This window comes from Hyla sarda, chromosome 1 (genome assembly GCF_029499605.1).
Source record: "Hyla sarda isolate aHylSar1 chromosome 1, aHylSar1.hap1, whole genome shotgun sequence".
NCBI classification, from domain to species: Eukaryota; Metazoa; Chordata; class Amphibia; order Anura; family Hylidae; genus Hyla; species Hyla sarda.
The window spans coordinates 4,771,345-4,791,048 of NC_079189.1; the positions used below are offsets into that span (position 1 = coordinate 4,771,345).

At 44.8% G+C, this 19,704-nt stretch overlaps 1 protein-coding gene across 1 annotated transcript in view; it reads left to right on the top strand.

Annotated features, from left to right (window-relative positions):
• The window catches only part of LOC130308375 (zinc finger protein 420-like), a 201,175-nt gene that overhangs the window by 18,367 nt on the left and 163,104 nt on the right, over window positions 1–19,704 (top strand). The gene's annotated exons all lie outside the window — the stretch shown is intronic.

The following is a 19,704-nucleotide window of genomic DNA, read 5'->3' on the forward strand; positions in this document are numbered from 1 at the left end:
AGCATTTTTCTAACTTTGAAACTCTGCTTGAGAGGAAAATGGATATTCCAAATAAAAGATATATTGATTCACATATACAATATGTCTACTTCATGTTTACATCATAAAGTTGACATGTTTTTACTTTCGGAAGACACCAGAGGGCTTCAAAGTTCAGCAGCAATTTTCAAATTTTTCACAAAATTTTCAAAATCGGAATTTTTCAGGGACCAGTTCAGTTTTGAAGTGGATTTGAAGGATCTTCATATTAGATATACCCCATGAATGTCCCCATTATAAAAACTGCACCCCTCAAGGTATTCAAAATGACAGTAAGTGTGTTAACCCTTTAGGTGTTTCACAGGAATAGCAGCAAAGTAAAGGAGAAAATTAAAAATCTTAATTTTTTACACTCGCATGTTCTTGTAGACCCAGATTTTGGTTAAGAGGAGAATAAGCCCCCCAAAATTTGTAACCCAATTTCTCTCAAGTATGGAAATACCCCATGTTAGGACATAAAATGCTCTGCGGGCGCACTACAATGCTCAGAAGAGGAGGAGTCACATTTGGCTTTTGGAAAGCAAATTTTGCTGAAATGGTTTTTGGGGGGCATGTTGCATTTAGGAAGCCCCTATGGTGCCAGAACAGAAAAAAAAAAAAAAAACACATGGCCTACTATTTTGGAAACTACACCCCTCAAGGAATGTAACAAGGGGTACAGTGAGCCTTAACACCCTACAGGTGTTTGACGACTTTTTGTTACATTCAGATGTGTAAATGAAAAAAAAATGCTGGTTTTTTCCCCAAACTTTACATTTTTCAAGGGGTAATAGGATAAAAATGCCCCCCAAAATTTGTAACCTCATTTCTTCTGAGTATGGAAATACCCCATGTGTGGACATTAAGTGCTCTGCGGGCGCACTACAATGCTCAGAAGAGAAGGAGCACCATTGAGTTTTTGGAGAGAGAATTTGTTTGGAATTTGTTTTTTTACATGAACAGGCTGGTGTAGGCCCCAACTTTTCCTTTTCATAAGGGGTAAAAGGAGAAAAAGACCCCCAAAATTTGTAGTGCACGGTACGGAAATATCCCATATGTGACCCTATACTGTTTCCTTGAAATACGACAGGGCTCCGCATTTGAGGATTAAATTAGGGATTGCATAGGGGTGGACATAGGGTATTCTATGCCAGTGATTCCCAAACAGGGTGCCTCCAGCTGTTGCTAAACTCTCAGCTTGCCTGGACAGTCAGTGGCTGTCCGGAAATGCTGGGAGTTGTTGTTTTGCAACAGCTGGAGGCTCCGTTTTGGAAACACTGCCGTACAATACGTTTTTCATTTTTATTGGGGGAGGGACAGTGTAAGGGGGTGTATATGTAGTGTTTTACTCTTTATTATGTGTTAGTGTTGTGTAGTGTAGTGTTTTTAGGGTACATTCGCACTGGCGGGGGTTACGGTGAGTTTCCAACTAGGAGTTTGCTCTGCGGCGGAAAATTTGCTGCAGCTCAAACTTGAGGCAGGAAACTCACTGTAAACCTGCCCGTGTGAATGTACCCTGTACATTCACATGGGGGGGGGGGGGGCAAACCTCCAGCTGTTGGAAAACGACAACTCCCTGCATGCACTGACAGACCGTGCGTGCTGCGAGTTGTACTTTTGCAACAGCTGGAGGCACACTGATTGGAAAACCTTCAGTTAGGGTCTGTTACCTAACTCAGTATTTTCCAACCAGTGTGCCTCTAGCTGTTGCACAACTACAACTCCCAGTATGTACTGATCGCCGAAAGGCATGCTGGGAAATGTAGTTATGCAACAGCTGGAGGTACGCAACTACAACTCCCAGCATGCCGAGACAGCTGTTTGGGCATGTTGGGAGTTGTATTTTTGCAACATCTGAAGGGCCACAGTTTAGAGACCACTGCACAGTGATCTCCAAACTGTGGCCCTCCAGATGTTGCAAAACTACAAATCCCAGCATGCCCAGACAGCAAACAGCTGTCTGAGCATGCTAGGAATTGTAGTTTTGCAGCATCTGGAGGGCTACAGTTTAGAGTCCACTGTATAGTGGTCTCAAACTGTAGCCCTCCAGATGTTGCTAGGCAACTCACCGGCTTCCGTATTCTGCACCAGGGAGCCAGCCGCATGTCCTCGCCACCCGCTGATCGCCGCCAATGGTAAGTGACCTCCGGCGCCTGTCACCGACGATTCCCCTTCTCTGCCCGGACTACAGTGGGTGGGCAGAGCAGGAGAACGGAACTTTAACCCCCCTGCCCCCAATCTGCTATTGGTCGGTCGCTTCTGACTGACCAATGGCAGGGATAGGAGGGGTGGCATCCCGGTCCAGTCCCCGCCCAGTGCGCAGCGGGGACGGAAATTCCCACAGGCGTACAGGTACGCCCTTGGTCCTTAACCCCTTAAGGACTGAGGGGTTTTCGGTTTTTGCATTTTCGTTTTTTCCTCCTCACCTTTTAAAAATCATAGCTCTTTCAATTTTGCACCTAAAAATCCATATGATGCTTATTTTTTGCGGCACCAATTCTTCTTTGCAGTGACATTAGTCATTTTACCCAAAAATCTACAGCGAAACGGGAAAAAAATCATTGTGCGACGAAATTGAAGAAAAAACACAATTTTTTTTAATTTTGGAGGCTTCCGTTTCTACGCAGTGCATTTCAGTAAAAATGACCCCTTCTCTTTATTCTGTAGGTCCATACGGTTATAATGATCCCCGACTTATATAGGTGATTTTGTCGCACTTCTGGAAAAATCATAACTACATGCAGGAAAATTAATAAGTTTAAAATTGTCATCTTCTGACCCCTATAACTTTTTTATTTTTCAGCGTATGGGTCGGTATGAGGGCTCATTTTTTGCGCCGTGATCTGATTTTTTTTAGCGGTACCATTTATGTATTGATTGGACTTTTTTTATCCCTTTTTATTAATTTTTTCGTGATATAAAAAGCGACCAAAAATACGTTATTTTGGCCTTTTTTTTGCACGTACGCCATTGACCTTGCGGTTTAATTGATATCTTTTTATAGTTCGGACATTTACGCACGCGGCGATGCCACATATGTTTATTTTTATTTACACAGTTTTTTTTTTTATGGGAAAAGGGGGGTGATTTGAACTTTTATTAGGGAAGGGGTTAAATGACCTTTTTGTTAACTTTTTTTTTTTTGCAGTGTTATAGCTCCCATAGGGACCTATAACACTGCACACACTGATCTCTTATACTGATCATTGTTATCCCATAGGGACCTATAACATTGCACACACTGATCTCTTATACTGATCATTATTATCCCATAGGGACCTATAACACTGCACACACTGATCTCTTATACTGATCATTGTTATCTCATAGGGACCTATAACACTGCACACACTGATCTCTTATACTGATCATTGTTATCCCATAGGGACCTATAACACTGCACACACTGATCTCTTATACTGATCATTGTTATCCCATAGGGACCTATAACACTGCACACACTGATCTCTTATACTGATCATTGTTATCCCATAGGGACCTATAACACTGCACACACTGATCTCTTATACTGATCATTGTTATCCCATAGGGACCTATAACACTGCACACACTGATCTCCTATGCTGATCCCTGCAGAGCCATAGCTCTGCACGGATCAACGAGATAGGGGCTCGATTGCTCAAGCCTGTAGCTCAGGCTTGGAGCAATCACACCCCGATCGGACGCCGCGGAGAGAGGTAAGGAGACCTCCGCCTGCATCCCAACTGATCGGAACATCGCGATGTCCCGATCAGCCCGACTGAGCTGCCGGGAAGCGTTTACTTTCGTTTTCAGACGCGGCGGTCAACTTTGATCGCTGCGTCTGAAGGGTTAACAGTGCGCGGCACAACGATCGGTGCCGCACGCTGTTAGCCCAGGGTCCCGGCTATGATTAGCAGCCGGGACCAACCCGGTGTGATGCGGGTCACGGTGTGACCCCGTTTTTCACACTGGGAGCGAGCTCAGGACGTACAGGTACGTCCTAAGTCCTTAAGGGGTTAAGTACCAGTGAGCAAGGGCGTACCCATACACCCGTGGGCCTTAAGGGGTTAAAGACCATTAGTGATCACTATTTAGCCCAATATGGACTTTTCATAGACTTTACAGAGCAGGGGGATGGGGCTGCCTTCCATGGTTACAAAGTTTTATATAAAATAGCATTTGCAGGGAATTATGAACTTAAAGGGGTTCTCTGGGGAACTTAACCCATAGCCCATCCTTTCCCTCTCACCAACCTACAGTATTTAATTGTCTAAATATCATTCATTAGCTATATAGAGCAGTGTTCCCTCTTTCAGTTGTTCAGTTGTCACAGGGAAATACATATTCGAGCCATCCACTCTGTCTCTGTCCAAGTCCCTCTCTGAAAGTAGCCCCCACCCTCCTGAGAGACACAGACCATGTGGTTTCTGCCCTGTATTTAGGAGTCATTCTCCCTTTAGCTAGGAGGTGTGTGCAGCCTCAGCCAATCGGACACTGTATCTCTCACAGAGCAGAAAGTGGGGACTGCTTCCAGAGAGGGAGCTAGACAACAAAAAGAACAGAGCTGCAAAGGTTGCTTGGAAATTTAGTATTTATGCTGAAGAAAAAGAATATCAAGCAGCCAGAGAAGATAACAGGGGACACAGGAACCATATCATTTACATGAAACATATCCAAGTAGTGTTGGTGGTATTGTAGCTTTATTAATATATGTACTTCCCTGGAGTACCCCTTTTAAGTTTTAATAAGGAATAATGTTAGTAATTCTTGTTTCACAGAATTATTACTGCTTCCCTTGGTTTCTTAAATGTTCTATATGTCACATCAGGGGGGAGAACTGATGATTATTAAAGTGGAGGATGAAGAGTGGATGACCGGCGATCACCTGTGCATAAGGGAAATGAAGGAGGAATTTCCAGGAGCTGTTACCCCAGGTATGTAATAATGTGTCTTATATCGTAGCTGGGTCTTATCAGATCTCTGTTATTCCTTAGCTGGGTCTTATCAGATCTCTGTTATTCCTTAGCTGGGTCTTATCAGATCTCTGTTATTCCTTAGCTGGGTCTTATCAGATCCCTGTTATCCCTTAGCTGGGTCTTATCCGATCCCTGTTATCCCTTAGCTGGGTCTTATCAGATCCCTGTTATCCCTTAGCTGGATCTTATCCGATCCCTGTTATCCCTTAGCTGGATCTTATCCGATCCCTGTTATCCCTTAGCTGGGTCTTATCCGATCCCTGTTATCCCTTAGCTGGGTCTTATCCGATCTGTTATCCCTTAGCTGGGTCTTATCAGATCCCTGTTATCCCTTAGCTGGGTCTTATCAGATCCCTGTTATCCCTTAGCCGGGTCTTATGATATCCCTGTTATCCCTTAGCTGGGTCTTATCAGATGCCTGTTATCCCTTAGCTGGGTCTTATCAGATGCCTGTTATCCCTTAGCTGGGTCTTATCAGATGCCTGTTATCCCTTAGCTGGGTCTTATCAGATGCCTGTTATCCCTTAGCTGGGTCTTATCAGATCCCTGTTATCCCTTAGCTGGGTCTTATCAGATGCCTGTTATCCCTTAGCTGGGTCTTATCAGATCCCTGTTATCCCTTAGCTCAGTCTTATCAGATCCTGTTATCCCTTAGCTGGGTCTTATCAGATCCCTGTTATCCCTTAGCTGGGTCTTATCAGATCCCTGTTATCCCTTAGCTGGGTCTTATCAGATCCCTGTTATTCCATCAGATGCCTGTTATCCCTTAGCTGGGTCTTATCAGATGCCTGTTATCCCTTAGCTGGGTCTTATCAGATGCCTGTTATCCCTTAACTGGGTCTTATCAGATCCCTGTTATCCCTTAGCTGGGTCTTATCAGATCCCTGTTATCCCTTAGCTGGGTCTTATCAGATCCCTGTTATCCCTTAGCTGGGTCTTATTAGATCCCTGTTATCCCTTAGCTGGGTCTTATCAGATCCCTGTTATCCCTTAGCTGGGTCTTATATCTTAGCTGTGCCATACAAACTTCTTTCCTGCATTGCTTGCTTTTGTCTTTGGCGCACAAAGGCATGTATTTTTCCAACCTAATAGAAATGTTATAAATCTGTGTACTTTAGGATATGACTCAAATGTCTGAAAATCCGTCTTTGATCCTAACAGAAAATCCCAGTAAGAATTCTGAGGTAAACTTCATGTTGTCTCTGAATTATAAAGGAGAATATGAAGATATGATGGAGCCTTCCTCAGGAGAAGACCTCCTTACCCCTAATGTCCATCCAGATCTATCCTATAATAATCCACCTGATCATGAGGAACCTTCTCCTGACCAACCACACATTGTTACCACAAGGACAGAGCAGAAATTTGAAAAAAGAATTCAATGGGATGAATGGGGAAAAGCGTTTGAAGCAAGCTCCGATATATTGACAAACAGAAAAAGTCACACAGATGAGAAGCTGTATTCATGTCCAGAATGTGGAAAATGTTTCACACGTAAATCAAATTTAGAAAGACATGAGAGACTTCACTCTCAAAAAGTTAAGCTATTTTCATGTTCCGTATGTGGGAAATATTTTAATCAGAAATCAAATCTGGTGAATCATCGGAAAACTCACACAGGAGAAAAGTCATATTCATGTCTACAGTGTGGGAAGTGTTATAGTCAGAAAAGAAAGCTTATAGAACATCTGACAAGTCACACAGGCGAGAAGCCGTTTTCATGTTCAGAATGTGGGAAATGTTTTACACGTAAATCAAATCTTGATAGACATGAGAGCATTCACACAGGAAAAGCGAAGTTATTTTCATGTCCTGTATGTGGGAAATATTTTACACGGAAATCAAACCTTGATAGACATGAGAAAATTCATTTATGAATAGTGAAAAGCTATTTTCATGTTCCGAATGTGGGAAATAATTTAATCAGAAATCGGCTCTGGTTAGAGAAGTCACACAGGAGAGAAGCCATGTTCAGATCGTGACTAGTGTTATAGTCAGAAATGAAAGCTTAAGGGACCTCTAAAGTCACATAGGAGGGAAGTCATACCCGTGTCCAAAATGTGGGAAATGTTTAACAGAAAAGTCAAGTCTTGTTAAACGTCGGAGAACTCGGCCAGGAGAGAAACCCTATTCAAGCTCAGAATGTGGGAAATGTTTTATAACTAAAAGCAAGCCAAGAAATCCTCAGTGAAGACGAAGGGGAAAGACTTTTACAAGTTCTACATGTGGAAAATGTTTTACAAGGAAAACTTATCAGAGAATTCACACAGAAGAAACTGCGTTCTTGTTTGGAAAATGAAGAATTCTGCGAGAGGACAATAAATATTTTTCTAATATCAAAGTATTTTACATACGTTAACTATAAGCCTGGATTATCTAAATTATATTAAACAAAGAACTGTAGGCTTTATTTTTTTTGTTTTTGGCCCATTCTTAGGACGGGGTGACACAATCTGATCAGTGGGGTCTGAATACTCTGTGTCTGGTCAGGCAGGTAGAGATGCTCTGTAGTTTCTTCTTACCACCCCATAAAGTGTAACCTCACCACTCGTTCCCTGAGGTCTCCCTGTGATCACCCTCAAAGTCATAAACACCAACTATTCATAATCCAGAGTTATATAAGATGGAAAAAAATCCTTATTAAAAGTCCCAGGGAGCCATTCGTATCACATGAACAATGTCTACACACCATCTCCAGCCACATGGCTATCTACACAGAATCTCCAGCCACGTGGCCATCTACACACCATCTCCAGCCACGTGACCATCTACACAGAATCTCCAGCCACGTGGCTATCTACACAGAATCTCCAGCCACGTGGCCATCTACACACCATCTCCAGCCACGTGGCCATCTACACACCATCTCCAGCCACATGGCCATCTACACAGAATCTCCAGCCACATGGCCATCTACACAGAATCTCCAGCCACATGGCCATCTACACACCATCTCCAGCCACATGGCCATCTACACACCATCTCCAGCCACATGGCCATCTACACACCATCTCCAGCCACATGGCCATCTACACACCATCTTCAGCCACGTGGCCATCTACACACCATCTCCAGCCACGTGGCCATCTACACAGAATCTCCAGCCACGTGGCTATCTACACAGAATCTCCAGCCACGTGGCCATCTACACACCATCTCCAGCCACATGGCCATCTACACACCATCTCCAGCCACATGGCCATCTACACACCATCTCCAGCCACATGGCCATCTACACACCATCTCCAGCCACGTGGCCATCTACACACCATCTCCAGCCACGTGGCCATCTACACACCATCTCCAGCCACGTGGCCATCTACACACCATCTCCAGCCACGTGGCCATCTACACACCATCTCCAGCCACGTGGCCATCTACACACCATCTCCAGCCACGTGGCCATCTACACACCATCTCCAGCCACGTGGCCATCTACACACCATCTCCAGCCACGTGGCCATCTACACACCATCTTCAGCCACGTGGCCATCTACACACCATCTCCAGCCACGTGGCCATCTACACAGAATCTTCAGCCACGTGGCCATCTACACGTCATCTCGAGCCACGTGGCCATCGACACGCCATCTCCAGCCACGTGGCCATCGACACGCCATCTCAGCTCTCTCTCCATGCAGAGAACATCACATCATAAAAGTCCAAGTTTTTGCGCTCCCCACTCATCCTGGATATGCTCATGGTCCAGAATATGCAACCAAAGGTTTACACTTTAAGAATGTCTACGGAGGAGGTAAGACATAAGATTATAAATGCTCTCGGGCTTTTTCTATTCTCGAACTGTTCTTATAGTTTTTGATATATTAGTCTTTTTTTTTTTTTTTTTTAAGCTTTCTGAATGAAAGGGGATCAGAAGCTAACCTCAGTGTCACGGGGTCCGGGGTAGGGATCAGTGCAGATCTGGATCTAGCCCCAACCACTGTCCCTACCTACTTGGATGATCCGCCCTAAACTGGGGTCCCCAACTGGGCGACTGTCCCTATTCTGGTCTAAGTGCAGGGGTGTCAAGAAGCGTCAGACAATCCAGGTCAATAACACGGGCAAAAGCTGAACCAGATGAGAAGATACAGGGGGAGATTTATCATTGTCTGGGGGGGAGATGACTTCAGTCTTTTTTTTTTTTTTTTTTGCTTATTTACAACATCTTAATCACTATCACAAGGGGTTGATAAATTTGGTGCACATATACGGTGTCCATTTTAGGACTCTGTCCCTCGTCAAGCAAAACACCGTCCCGCCTCCTCCTTCACCAATCTCCATCCTCCTTGAGCCTAAACTCCCTCAGACAAAACTTCCTCCAGTATAGCAGAGCCGAAACTGTGAAGCTGCACAACATGTACTACAGAGACACAACTTGTACTACAGAGACCGTGTAGCAGAGCCAGCACTGAATAGCAAGTATAGCAGAGCCGACTCTGAATAGCATAGCTCGTATAGCAGAGCTGACTCTTAATAGCATAGCCCGTATAGCAGAGCTGACTCTGAATAGCATAGCCAGTATAGCAGAGCCTACACTGTGCAACATGTATAGCAGAGCCGAAACTGTGAAACTTCACAACATGTAGTACAGAGACACAACTTGTACTACAGAGACCGTATAGCAGAGCCAACACTGAGTGGCATGTATAGCAGAGGGGGGGGGGGGGGTGTCACTGTATAGCAGAACCGACTCTGAATAGCATAGCCCGTATTGTAGAGCCGACACTGAATAGCATGTATAGCAGAATCGACTCTGAATAGCAGTCTGTACAGCAGAGCCAACACTGCACAGCATACATACCAGACCCCGTATAGTAGAGCGCTGTAGGACATTCTGAGCAGTGTTGGCTCTGCTGTACAGGCTATTTGTGCAGTTTCACAGTTTCGGCTCTGCTATACATACTTTGCAGTGTCGGCTCTGCTATAGGGGAGGAGGGAGAATCCTCTGAGGAGTTGTTGGAGGGAGGAAGGAGTTTAGGCTCGAGGAGGATGGCGATTGGTGAAGGAGGAGGGAATTTACACGGATGGAGCTGATGACTGATAATGTCTTAAAATGGACACCGTACACATAACCAAAAAAACAATCAATCACTCTAGAGCCCCCCCCCCCCCCTTTGTACGATTCTTCCTCTCCACTCTAACTTTTATGCTCGAAATAATAAGTAGAAAAAAAAAAATTATATATATATATATATATTTTATCAACCTTTGTAGCCATGACACGGGGGCCAGTCAGACCTCCGGTTGCCACAGCTACCATTGGCACCCTGCGATCATTTTGCAGGGCTCTTCCTCCCTCTGTCATACTATAGATGCCATGCTGACCGCAACGTCTATAGAACCCGCTCTGCAGTACTAGGATAGGGCTGGCAGAGCGGGTGCTGTAATTACATATTCTCCACTGGAAGACGCAATTGGTAGGCGCTAACGGACCAATCACAGCTTCCGGAGAGGAAGATGAAATCACAGCACTGTAATTTCATATTCTTTGCTGGGATCTGTAATTGGCAAGTCAGTCCCGACCAATCACTGCTCTCGGCAGGGATATATGATATTACAGTGTGATAAAGTAGCCCGGCACAGATGATCCTACTGCCACACTGCCTGGTGCGGTACTACTACTGAGGTACATCCTGCACATCCCCCGGCCCCTGTAGCACCTCTACACTGTCCGGCTGAAGTGATGGCAGCCCAGGCCCCTTTTTTTTTCATATATATCACACTGTAATTTCATATTCCCTGCCGGAAGCCATGATTGGCCAGTCAGTCTCGAGCAATCAGGCTCCCAATAGGGGAATAAGAAATCCTTTTCTCCAAAGGCGCACAGGCGATATTTTATGCGATAAGTCCTTTGATAAATCTCCCGCAAAGAGTAAATGGGAACAAGCCAGAGACTCAGAACCAAGAGGAAAGTGCCGTACAAAAGCAAAACACAGTCTGGACAGGCTAGGGTCAAACCAAGAGAACAGCGAAGTACAATGTCATGCGGCAAAGGGATAGTCAGGTCACGTGCACAGGTTAGGATACACAGAGCAGGTCCCAGCAGGAATTAGGTACAAGAACACCTATGTAGGGTAAAAATCAGCTAGTGAGCTGCCCATTTAAATCTCCCGCTGCCGGGATGTGTGAGTGTTGGCACCACAGATGATTGGCCCAGCACTCTCCTCTTAATCACAGCTGATTGGCCCAGCACTCTCCTCTTAATCACAGATGATTGGCCCAGCACTCTCCTCTTCATCACAGATGATTGGCCCAGCACTCTCCTCTTAATCACAGATGATTGGCCCAGCACTCTCCTCTTCATCACAGATGATTGGCCCAGCACTCTCCTCTTCATCACAGATGATTGGCCCAGCACTCTCCTCTTCATCACAGATGATTGGCCCAGCACTCTCCTCTTAATCACAGATGATTGGCCCAGCACTCTGCTCTTCATCACAGATGATTGGCCCAGCACTCTCCTCTTCATCACAGATGATTGGCCCGGCACTCTCCTCTTCATCACAGATGATTGGCCCAGCACTCTCATCTTCATCACAGATGATTGGCCTAGCACTCTCCTCTTCATCACAGATGATTGGCCCAGCACTCTCCTCTTCGTCACAGATGATTGGCCCGGCACTCTCCTCTTCGTCACAGATGATTGGCCCGGCACTCTCCTCTTCGTCACAGATGATTGGCCCGGCACTCTCCTCTTCGTCACAGATGATTGGCCCGGCACTCTCCTCTTCGTCACAGATGATTGGCCCGGCACTCCTCTTCGTCACAGATGATTGGCCCGGCACTCTCCTCTTCTTCACAGATGATTGGCCCGGCACTCTCCTCTTCATCACAGATGATTGGCCCGGCACTCTCCTCTTCTTCACAGATGATTGGCCCAGCACTCTCCTCTTCATCACAGATGATTGGCCCAGCACTCTCCTCTTAATCACAGATGATTGGCCCAGCACTCTCCTCTTAATCACAGATGATTGGCCCGGCACTCTCCTCTTCATCACAGATGATTGGCCCGGCACTCTCCTCTTCATCACAGATGATTGGCCCGGCACTAGCTTCATCACAAAGTTACGAGCGGCCCTGCCATGTGTAGTGCCCTCAGGACAATGAACAACGTGCTCGGCCAGACAGTATAGGAACCTGAGTCAAGGCTGGAGCCGGGCCAGGAAAGTTCCGGACACTCAGTATTAGTCTTGAGCACTTATACCATTCGCCCTGAAATTTCTCAAAGCATGAACATTCTGGGATTTGTTTCAGGTAATGTGGTCATGTCGGCTGCAGCAATGGAGAAACAGTGAGAGCACATGCCCCGTAAGTAGTCTCCTGGGCAGGGAGGTATACTTACCAGGTCCAGTCGCTCTGGCTGTATTGACACCACCTCAGCGTGATTGATGGCTCACGTTATGGCAGCGCTGGACTGCAGGAAGGAGGAGCAGCCTATTACTGCTTGGGCTTCAAGAGGCTGGAAAGGCTGCGTAGCACACCGGATGCATGCCTCCCAGCTTTTCCAGTCTCCTGAAGAGCTCCAATATGGCTGCTTTTCCAGTTGGGTATTCTCTTCAGGAGACTTAAAAAGGCTGTAAGCCCTGTACTGTGTGTCACCCAGCTTTCCTAGTCTTAAAAAGCTCCAATATGGCTGCTTTAACAGACAAATATTCTCCTCAGCAGACTGGGAAAGCAGGGTGGCAGGTGGTAGACAGTGCATGGCTCACATTACTCCCCCAGCTTTCCCAGTCTCCTGAAGAGATTGTCTAGTGAAGCAGACAAAAATATGTCATTTTACCCCAGACAACGTTGGGTACTCAGTAAAGCTGAATATTGAGGCTTGGATACAACAGGGGGTATCACAGCATATAATGACATGACAATTCTTATGTATACTCCTATATCGAGAGTCATTTAGAATCTTCCACATTAGCTCTATAAAAATAGCCCTTGCTTTTTTTACCATTTTCCATTTTTACCATTTTTTACCATTTTCACCCCTCCATGAACAAACTCTTGTGCTGTATTTGTCTTAAAAATAAAATCTTCCTTACCATGCCCGGGAAACCCTAGAAAGGTGTCCCCGCCAGCCTGCACACAGTTCCCTGGGCGGAAGCCATCCTCTTCTTCTTGGCTGTCCTTTGTACCTCAAAATGGCCAAAAATAAGAGTTGGGGGGGGGGGGGGGGGGTTTGGCAGAAAAGATTTGTGAAAAAAAAAGTGTAAACAAAGCCTGAGGACGATCAGGCACAATGGGGGAGATTTATCAAACATGTCCAGAGGAAAAGTTGCCCAGTTGCCCATAGCAACCAATCAGATCTCTACTTTCATTTATAACAAGGCCTCTGCAAAATGAAAGAAGCGATCTGATTGGTTGCTATTAGAGATGAGCGAACTTACAGTAAATTCGATTCGTCACGAACTTCTCGGCTCGGCAGTTGATGACTTTTCCTGCATAAATTAGTTCAGCTTTCAGGTGCTCCAGTGGGCTGGAAAAGGTGGATACAGTCCTAGGAGACTCTTTCCTAGGACTGTATCCACCTTTTCCAGCCCACGGGAGCACCTGAAAGCTGAACTAATTTACGCAGGAAAAGTCATCAACTGCCGAGCCGAGAAGTTCGTGACGAATCAAATTTACTGTAAGTTCGCTCATCTCTAGTTGCTATGGGCAACTAGGTAACTTTTCCTTTGCACAGGTTTTGATCAATCTCCCCCAATGTCACAGGCACGTGTAATTTTGGCAGCTGATATGATTGATAATACCTCTAAAAAAATGTTACCTTGATTAGCGGCTCTATCCCAGAAAGAAGATGAGATATGGTTGGAAAACATGGAGACTATTACCCTGTTGGGCACCTATAGCCTAAATACAAGATAAGATACATGGTGGATCCAGTTCCCTGTTGGGCACCTATAGCCTAAATACAAGATGAGATACATGGTGGATCCAGTTCCCTGTTGGGCACCTATAGCCTAAATACAAGATGAGATACATGGTGGATCCAGTTCCCTGTTGGGCACCAATAGCCTGAATATAAATTGAGATACATGGTGGATCCAGTTCCCTGTTGGGCACCTATAGCCTAAATACAAGATGAGATACATGGTGGATCCAGTTCCCTGTTGGGCACCTATAGCCTAAATACAAGATGAGATACATGGTGGATCCAGTTCCCTGTTGGGCACCTATAGCCTAAATACAAGATGAGATACATGGTGGATCCAGTTCCCTGTTGGGCACCAATAGCCTCAATATAAATTGAGATACATGGTGGATCCAGTTCCCTGTTGGGCGCTTATAGCCTAAATACAAGATGAGATACATGGTGGATCCAGTTCCCTGTTGGGCACCTATAGCCTAAATACAAGATGAGATACATGGTGGATCCAGTTCCCTGTTGGGCACCTATAGCCTAAATACAAGATGAGATACATGGTGGATCCAGTTCCCTGTTGGGCACCAATAGCCTGAATATAAATTGAGATACATGGTGGATCCAGTTCCCTGTTGGGCACCTATAGCCTAAATACAAGATGAGATACATGGTGGATCCAGTTCCCTGTTGGGCACCTATAGCCTAAATACAAGATGAGATACATGGTGGATCCAGTTCCCTGTTGGGCACCAATAGCCTGAATATAAATTGAGATACATGGTGGATCCAGTTCCCTGTTGGGCACCTATAGCCTAAATACAAGATGAGATACATGGTGGATCCAGTTCCCTGTTGGGCACCTATAGCCTAAATACAAGATGAGATACATGGTGGATCCAGTTCCCTGTTGGGCACCTATAGCCTAAATACAAGATGAGATACATGGTGGATCCAGTTCCCTGTTGGGCACCAATAGCCTCAATATAAATTGAGATACATGGTGGATCCAGTTCCCTGTTGGGCGCTTATAGCCTAAATACAAGATGAGATACATGGTGGATCCAGTTCCCTGTTGGGCACCTATAGCCTAAATACAAGATGAGATACATGGTGGATCCAGTTCCCTGTTGGGCACCTATAGCCTAAATACAAGATGAGATACATGGTGGATCCAGTTCCCTGTTGGGCACCAATAGCCTGAATATAAATTGAGATACATGGTGGATCCAGTTCCCTGTTGGGCACCAATAGCCTCAATATAAATTGAGATACATGGTGGATCCAGTTCCCTGTTGGGCGCTTATAGCCTAAATACAAGATGAGATACATGGTGGATCCAGTTCCCTGTTGGGCACCTATAGCCTAAATACAAGATGAGATACATGGTGGATCCAGTTCCCTGTTGGGCACCAATAGCCTGAATATAAATTGAGATACATGGTGGATCCAGTTCCCTGTTGGGCACCAATAGCCTCAATATAAATTGAGATACATGGTGGATCCAGTTCCCTGTTGGGCGCTTATAGCCTAAATACAAGATGAGATACATGGTGGATCCAGTTCCCTGTTGGGCACCTATAGCCTAAATACAAGATGAGATACATGGTGGATCCAGTTCCCTGTTGGGCACCTATAGCCTAAATACAAGATGAGATACATGGTGGATCCAGTTCCCTGTTGGGCACCAATAGCCTGAATATAAATTGAGATACATGGTGGATCCAGTTCCCTGTTGGGCACCAATAGCCTCAATATAAATTGAGATACATGGTGGATCCAGTTCCCTGTTGGGCGCTTATAGCCTAAATACAAGATGAGATACATGGTGGATCCAGTTCCCTGTTGGGCACCTATAGCCTAAATACAAGATGAGATACATGGTGGATCCAGTTCCCTGTTGGGCACCTATAGCCTAAATACAAGATGAGATACATGGTGGATCCAGTTCCCTGTTGGGCACCAATAGCCTGAATATAAATTGAGATACATGGTGGATCCAGTTCCCTGTTGGGCACCAATAGCCTCAATATAAATTGAGATACATGGTGGATCCAGTTCCCTGTTGGGCGCTTATAGCCTAAATACAAGATGAGATACATGGTGGATCCAGTTCCCTGTTGGGCACCTATAGCCTAAATACAAGATGAGATACATGGTGGATCCAGTTCCCTGTTGGGCACCTATAGCCTAAATACAAGATGAGATACATGGTGGATCCAGTTCCCTGTTGGGCACCAATAGCCTGAATATAAATTGAGATACATGGTGGATCCAGTTCCCTGTTGGGCACCAATAGCCTCAATATAAATTGAGATACATGGTGGATCCAGTTCCCTGTTGGGCGCTTATAGCCTAAATACAAGATGAGATACATGGTGGATCCAGTTCCCTGTTGGGCACCTATAGCCTAAATACAAGATGAGATACATGGTGGATCCAGTTCCCTGTTGGGCACCTATAGCCTAAATACAAGATGAGATACATGGTGGATCCAGTTCCCTGTTGGGCACCAATAGCCTGAATATAAATTGAGATACATGGTGGATCCAGTTCCCTGTTGGGCACCAATAGCCTCAATATAAATTGAGATACATGGTGGATCCAGTTCCCTGTTGGGCGCTTATAGCCTAAATACAAGATGAGATACATGGTGGATCCAGTTCCCTGTTGGGCACCTATAGCCTAAATACAAGATGAGATACATGGTGGATCCAGTTCCCTGTTGGGCACCAATAGCCTGAATATAAATTGAGATACATGGTGAATCCAGTTCCCTGTTGGGCGCCAATAGCCTAGATACAAGATGAGATACATGGTGGATCCAGTTCCATGTTGGGCACCAATAGCCTAAATACAAGATGAGATACATGGTGGATCCAGTTCCATGTTGGGCGCCTCTATCCTGGATACAAGATAAGATACTGATGGGATACATTGAGGTTCTAGGGGGGGACGTGTATCATTATTTGTATGGTAGAAGCGGTTTACCCCTTTTGCCGAATTCTAAATTATGCGCAGAAGCGCTAAATTTATCAATCAAGCGCAAAGAGTTTCATAAATTTCGGGCAAATATAGTAATCTCCTCATACCTCCACCCTTTGAAAAATGAAATCAATGATTTAGAGCATCTTGCTCCGTGCAGTCCGAGATGGCTTATATTTGCGTTAAAAATATGGTTATTGCGCAAGATTTCTGCGGGTAAATGAAATGTACGCAGTTAATAAATTCGTGCTACTAAATATGTCACTCCAAGGTACACCGAAACATACACATCTGGAGAAATTGCTCCACCAGAATGTACGCCAAAAAAAGGCGCAAAAAAACAGCTTGCGCTAATTTTTGCGCAAAATTTTTAACACAAAACAGGGGTAAAATCTTTGATACATGTCCCCCTAGGACCCTATTGGGTGCCTCTATCCTGGATACAAGATGACATATATTAGGAATACATGAAGTCTCTATTACCCTATTGGACACCTCTATCCTGGATATAAGATAGGATACCGATGGGATACATGTAGGTTCTAGAACCCTATTGGACACCTATCCTGGATACAAGATAAGATACCGATGGGATACATGTAGGTTCTAGAACCCTATTGGACACCTATCCTGGATACAAGATAAGATACCGATGGGATACATGTAGGTTCTAGAACCCTATTGGACACCTCTATCCTGGATATAAGATAAGATACCGATGGGATACATGTAGGTTCTAGAACCCTATTGGACACCTCTATCCTGGATATAAGATAAGATACCGATGGGATACATGTAGGTTCTAGAACCCTATTGGCCACCTGTATCCTGGATATAAGATAAGATACCGATGGGATACATGTAGGTTCTAGGACCCTATTGGACACCTCTATCCTGGATACAAGATAAGATACCGATGGGATACATGTAGGTTCTAGAACCCTATTGGACACCTCTATCCTGGATACAAGATAAGATACCTATGGGATACATGTAGGTTCTAGAACCCTATTGGACACCTATCCTGGATACAAGATAAGATACCGATGGGATACATGTAGGTTCTAGAACCCTATTGGACACCTCTATCCTGGATATAAGATAAGATACCGATGGGATACATGTAGGTTCTAGAACCCTATTGGACACCTCTATCCTGAATACAAGATAAGATACCGATGGGATACATGTAGGTTCTAGGACCCTATTGGACACCTCTATCCTGGATACAAGATAAGATACCGATGGGATACATGTAGGTTCTAGGACCCTATTGGACACCTCTATCCTGGATACAAGATAAGATACCGATGGGATACATGTAGGTTCTAGGACCCTATTGGACACCTCTATCCTGGATACAAGATAAGATACCGATGGGATACATGTAGGTTCTAGAACCCTATTGGACACCTCTATCCTGGATATAAGATAAGATACCGATGGGATACATGTAGGTTCTAGGACCCTATTGGACACCTCTATCCTGGATACAAGATAAGATACCGATGGGATACATGTAGGTTCTAGAACCCTATTGGACACCTCTATCCTGGATACAAGATAAGATACCGATGGGATACATGTAGGTTCTAGGACCCTATTGGATGCTTCTAGTTTGGATACTAGATGAGATACAGTTGCGATAAGTGGAGGTTCTAGTACCCCGTTGGGGTACAGCTGGGCTGGTACATCTTGGAGGTTGCCGAAGCTTTTACCATACATGCTGGATTAAATCTGGTGATCCAGTTGCCAAGGAAGTGTTACAATCCGGTGGGGACTTTTTTGGGAAACGACACGTGGCCACAGGATGTCCTGTACGTAACATTGAGCTGTTAGTGTCCCTCGTATCTCTAGTAAGAGTGACCCCCAGCAGGGGGCAGTGTGTCATTCCACAGCAAAGGCAGGGATGAAGGGCTAACCACAAAGCCTCGGAAACCCTACCACACCGTTAATGGATCCTAAACAGACCCGGGGTTCATTGCATAAGATTTTAAAGGGGTACTCTGGTGAAAACCTTTTTTCTTTTAAATCAACTGGTGCCAGAAAGTTAAACAGATTTGTAAATTACTTCTATTAAAAAATCTTAATCCTTCCTGTACTTATTAGCTGCTGAATACTACAGAGGAAATTCTTTTCTTTTTGGAATGATCTCTGATGACATCACGAGCACAGTTCTCTTTGCTGACATCATTATAATAATAATAACGCTTTATTTATTGTTGTCCTTAGTGGGATTTGAACCCAAGTCCCCAGCGCTGCAAGGCAGCAGTGCTAACCACTGAGCCACCATGCTGCCCTTAGCATACATCTGCTATGAACGGTTGCTAAAATGGACAGAGATGTCAGCAGAGAGCACTGTGCTTGTGATGTCATCAGTGTTCCAAAAAGAAAGGAATTTCCTCTGTAGCATTCAGCAGCTAATAAGTACTGGAAGAATTAAGATTTTTTAATAGAAGTAATTTACAAATATGTTTAACTTTCTGGAATCAGTTGATTTAAAAGAAAAAAGGTTTTCACCGGAGTACCCCTTTAAAGTTCTAGGGGGAGATTTATGAAAACCTGTGCAAAGGAAAAGTTGCTGAGTTGCCCATAGCAACCAATCAGATCACTTCTTTTATTTTTGATAATGAAAGAAGCGAGCTGATTGGTTGCTATGGGCAACTCAGCAACTTTTCCTTTGCACAGGTTTTCATATATATCTCCCCCCTAGTCCATAGCAGGTTCCAGGTTTGTCAGCTGGCAAAATGTATTCGAGAGTATTTTAGGGAGATGTTTAGTAATCAGCGATCCGTCACCAAGGGGAACACTACCCAAAAATAGCCTCTGAGAGCCTTTTATAGGGCAGCGGAGGAAGCACTTTTTTCTTGTGGCAAGACCCAGTGTCTA